The sequence below is a fragment of the Elephantulus edwardii genome, unplaced genomic scaffold (genome assembly GCF_000299155.1).
Source record: "Elephantulus edwardii isolate Elephantulus edwardi_28Jun2011 unplaced genomic scaffold, EleEdw1.0 scaffold00155, whole genome shotgun sequence".
Lineage (NCBI taxonomy): Eukaryota > Metazoa > Chordata > Mammalia > Macroscelidea > Macroscelididae > Elephantulus > Elephantulus edwardii.
This window is the reverse complement of record NW_006399905.1, coordinates 278,636-284,331: the sequence shown is the minus strand read 5'-3', so window position 1 is coordinate 284,331 and position 5,696 is coordinate 278,636.

Here is a 5,696-nt window from a genome sequence, read left to right as displayed (position 1 = left end):
ACATTATTTTAAGATAAAACTTATTCTATGTTGTTTTTGTTGTTAGGTGAGTTTGAGTCAAGTACCACCTTTAGTGACCCTTTGAACAACAAATCCAAACCCTATCCTATCCTGTGCAGTCTTCACATTTCCTGACTCAATAGATAGAGCTCATTGCTGCAGTCACTGTGTCAATCCACCTGGTTGAAGGTATTATTCTCTTCCATTGGTCCATTGTCTTTCCAGGCATGATGTCACCCTCCTAGCAACATGCCCAAAGTATGTGAGGTGAAACTTGATCATCTTTGTTTCCAAGGACCACTCCGGCTGAACTTTGTCCAAGATGTTTTTGCATATTCTTTTAGCAGTCCATGAGATGTTTAATATTCATCTCCAACACCGCAGCTCAAAGGAATCTATTTTTCTTCTGTCACCTTTATTCAGTGTCCAAAATTATTATGTACACTTAATTTTTTCTTTTGATTTTATTCTTGGGGTTCCCCCCCTGAATTTTATAATGGGTTGGTAGACAAAATTCATGTAACAATCTTTATATTATTTACTTTTTTTAAGCCAATTAGGAAGTTTCTATGTTTGTTTGCTTGTGGTTATTGTTTATGTGTTTTTCAACTTTAAATTAATTTCTAATGCTTTTTTCTCTCTCTTGTTTCAATCTCATTTTCTTCATATATCCTCAAACTTTCCAAAAAATTAATTTCATTGAGAACTTCTGAATGCTGCTTTCCATTTAGCATTTTCTTGGTTCTGTTCATTTTCTTTTTATCTGGATTCTGATTCCTGATTTTGTTTGCTTGTTTGTTTGTTTGTTTGATTTGTCAAAACAAGAGATATGTGAGTAACTTTGTGCCGAGTCTGTTGGAGATGTTTTGAGATGTCCTCTTTTAGAAAATGATAAACTCATTCTTCAACATGATTGATTGTCAAGATGTGAATAAAATTTTCAGGTAGCAATAATTTATTCTAAGACATTAGATTGAGCTGCATAGCAAAGTGTCTGGGGGCTTGGAGGTAGGGGGACTGTATAACAATGAAAGAACATTTTTTTCCAAAGAAAGAGTCTAACTGGGGCAGGAGGCAGGGAGGAAAATGCCCAACAATAAATGAATGGAAATTCAAGTTCTTTATAATCTTTTTTTTTTTTTTTAGAAAAAGAATTAGATTGAAGGGAGCTCCGGTGGCCTAGAGGCAAGAAGCTGCGCTGCAATCCTGAAGGAGTGCTGTTTGAATGCACCAGATGTTCCGTTGGAAAAGGAGGGGCATTGGATCCAATTCAATGGTACACAAAAAGGGGGGGGAGTAAAATTAAACTGAGTGTTAAATTGTCCCTCAGCATTCATCATTGGTATTTAGAGACATGCTATTCTGCTTTCATCCTTATGTCTGTATCTTCTTTTAACTTTTATTCTCCATTTTATTTATGTAATCTTTTTAATGGCTGATTTATTATTATTATTATTATTTCTTTTTCTTTTTTAAGTAGATTGTCAATCCTTTCTTTTGAGGAATGTCTGGTTGGAGTTGAGTTTCCAACTTTTTGGTTACTAACCAGGTTCACTTACTGTTCACATCACCTAGGGAATTCCTAAATTATCCTTCAGTTTTCCAGCTGCAGGACCTGCCTCTGCTCACTTCACTTACAAAGTTGGAGACATTTATTTTTGCCTTGGAAAAATGACATCAATTTCATTAATACACGGAGATAAAACATGGACTTGCTTTAAAAAGAGGAGATAGAAACTGAGAGCTTTAATAATTGCCAAAGATAATTGTGGACATATTTGAGGAATACTTCCAAAATAGTGTAAAACTAAAGATTAAATGCTAAACATTCTTCCTGTTTATAAAAGTATTGGGCAGGGGGTGGGGCTGAAAACTGTAAATATGAATTTAGAAGATACAGTGAAATTAGCAATTACAAAATATTGCTTACTTATTTAAATGATAACTTATACACAACACATAAAAACACACATTGTATAAGAGTATTATTCTTTTTTGCATAATTTTACCATAAAACCTAGCAATGATATCCCTAGACATTTACACAAATGAATTGAATATTTGTTTCCACTAAAACTCTGCACACTAGTGCTTATAGATGCTTTAGTAATAATTGTCAAAAACTATAAGCTACCAAGATGTCTTTCAGCAGGTAAATGCAGAAATAAACTCTGGAACAATCATAAAATGGACTAAAAATGAAATTGAGCTATTATGCCATGAAAAACATGAAGTAATAAAAAATGTGTATTGCTAACTGGGGTAAGTCAGTCTGACCCGAAACTATGTAAATTTCTGGATAAACCAAGACTATAATGAAGATGAAATAATCAGTGGTTACCACAGGTGAGGGAGAATTGGTGTAGCACAGGGAAATTTTTTAGAAGAGTAAAATTCTTTTACATGATACTTTAATAGTGAGGACATGATGGTAGGTATTTGTCAAAATTCTCAGAACTGTACAACAAAAAAAGAAAAATTAATATAAATGACATTACTGCTCTTGCTGCTTTCTTTCATCTGCCTTCAAGTTGGCTCATAGCTGACTCTCCAGTGGGTTTTCAGAGACTGCAAATTTCAAGGGAAGATAGTCCATTTTTATCCTGTGTGGAGCAGCTGGTGAACACATAGCACATGCCAGGATGTAGGTATACAATTCCTTACCTTCTAAGCCACCTAATCCATTAATATTGGTTTGGCAATTGTAACAAATACATCAAAGGAATGTTACTAATGTTTGCAGACTTCACTGAAGGGAAAGTTATATGTAAGAGAACTGTAGCCTGCATAAATTTTCTATATATCTAGGAAGTCCATTTACAATAAACAAGCAAGAGAACAAGATAGACATGGCAAGTTTTTAAGAATCACTCCATCCTGTTCCGTACTGTTTCAATTTTGTTTTTAAAGCATGTCTGCTTTTTTGTCTCCTATTGATTGAATTATTTTGATATTTAAAAATCCTTATGTGATCTATTTTTTTTAAATAGCTAAATGTATACCCACCATCATCCTCTGTTTTGATATAGGGGAGTAAATTTAATTCTACACCGTAATATGTGATAGGAATGCTATCATTTCTCTTTCCAATTCTCATTCGAGGCATTTAAGTTATTCAGGGCTACTATTCCCTCAGAACTTAAAGGGATTATATCTATTGCTAACTTTTATAAATTATTAAAGCAAGTGGATCATTGGGACACAGCCTCGGCCTTCCAAAGAAAGAGAAAGAAAAAAAAAAGCCAACAAAGAGCCTCAAACATATTTAGGGAGTTAAGCAGATTAAGGAAATTCAATTGGTAACATATTTATTAGAAAGGTAATCTTCATTTCTCCAGCGGTTCTTTCCACAGATGTAATCTATCTGATTCCTATGTGTACCACCAGGTGAAATTCATGTGTATAGATCTCATTAACATTTCTGGTAAAATGTATCTGCAATGAATAAATAGTTGATTGTGCAAAATTCTATCATTCTATCTCCAGCATCATTTCTCTCACCAAGTCTATGTTTTCCAACTTCTGATCCTTCTTCTCTGTTCCCAACTTTTGCATTCCAGTCACCCATGATTATTACTGCATCTTTGATTTCATGTTTGATCGATCTCCAACTGCAAAAGTTGGTAGAAATTTTCTATTTTCTCTTCATTAGCTCTGGTTGTTGGAGCAGATATTTGAATGATAGTAGTATCACTGTACTTCTTGTATGTGTATGGTATTATGCTGTCACTCACAATATTTTATTTCAAGACACATCTAGAAATGACTTTTCTAATTATGAAACAACCCCATTTTTCCTCACCTTTTCATCTTCAGCGTAGTAGATCGTATGATCATCTGATTTAAAATTCCCCATGCCAACCTCATTTTGCCAATACCTAGTATGTCAATCTTTATGTGTTTCATTTCTTCCTTGACAGTACCTAATTTTCCTGGATTCATAGGTCTCACATTCCATGTTACAATCACTAGTGCCTGCTTATAACTGTTCCTCTTCCTTAGTATTTCCATACTTGAAAGCTCCACCTCTCTTGCCCTTTCTGCTAGTCTAAGTGTGTACATAGGGTTTTCAAAGGCCTGTTATTTAGAAAGTATATGGCCAATCCTTCTTACTAGTCTGTCTTAATTTGAATGCTCAGATTTCAAAAAATGCCTGACAGACAAGCATTATACTAAGAAGAGCAGGTAAAGATTTTTTCCAGTAGTAGAAAAAAACAATAGATTCTGTGTTGTCCCCACCCTTGCCAGGTGTGTTTTGAGCCACCCCTTTTCCTGCTCCACCAGCATTTACATCTACTCCCACCTGCTCCATTCAACAACAATCTCCCCTATCCAGTCCTTTATTTGATGGCCTAAGTCTCAAGCTTTGTGGGCTTCTGTGATTCCAAATGCTTTCAAGCTGCTGCCAATTTCTTAGGCTGCGATTAGTGTGCTTGACTTTACGGGGCTATAAGTCCAAATACAAAGTTGTAGTGTTAGGGAAGCCTTCTTATTTCAAATGCTTTTGAAGAAAAGTCCTTTCCCTTTAATTTCAGTGCCAAGTTTAACTTCTTGTGGCTTGGGCCTCTTCCCTTCCATTTACAGCATGCTGTGGTCACAGTATTTCCCAAGGGAGGGTGATCTGTCCTGTAGATCTGGTATATAATGCTGTTTTTCTGAACATATCGCAAACTACTAATATGCAAGTTTAAGCTGAAGCTAAGGAAAGTGAAATTAAGTCCACGGAAATAAAAATATGATCTTGAGTCTATCTCATCTGAATTTCAGAACCATCTCAGGAACAGGTTTGAGGCCTTGAATGTTAATACCTGATGAGGTATGAGAAGATACCAAGAATATCATCTAGAAGGAGTGCAAAAGGTCATTGAAAAGACAGAGGAGGAAGAAAAGAGCAAAATGAATGTGTAGAGATTCTGAATGTTGCACTAGGGCACTGAGAAGCCAAAGCAGAGGGAAGAAATCAAGACATCAAGGAGCTGAACAGAAGATTTCAAAAGGCAATGCAGCAAGACAAAGTATTATAATGAGATGTGCAAAGGGCTGGAGTCAGAAAATCAAAGGGCCAAACTTGCTCAGCATTTCTTAAGCTCAAGGAACTGAAGAAGAAATTCAAGCCTCAAGTTGCAATACTTAAGGATGCTTTGGGGAGAATTTAAATGATCCTGCAAGTATTAAAAGAAGATGGAAAGAGTATACAGAGTCATTATACCAAAAGGAATTGGCAGACATAGAAGAATTTAATGAAACAACATATGAGGAAGAGCCTGGACTGATGAAGGAAGAAGTTCAAACTGCTTTGAAAGAATTGGCTAAGAATAAGACCCCCGAAACTGATGGTATACCAATTGTCATGTTTCAACTAACAGATACTGCCCTAGATTTGCTCACCAAGTTGTGCCAAGAAATCTGGGGAACAATCACTTGGCCAACTGACTGGAAGAGATCTGTATATTTCTTTCCATTCCAAAGAAAGGTGATCCCACACAGTGTAGAAATTATTGAACAGTATCATTAATATCACATGCAAGCAAAATTCTGCTGAAGATTATCCAGAAATTATTGGAATAGCACAGGGATATTGTAGCTAATGTTAAGTGGATCTTGGCTGAAAGCAGAGAGTACCAGAAGAATGTCTATCTATGTTTCATTGGTTATGCAAAGGTATTTGACTATGTAGATCACTACAAACTGTGGCT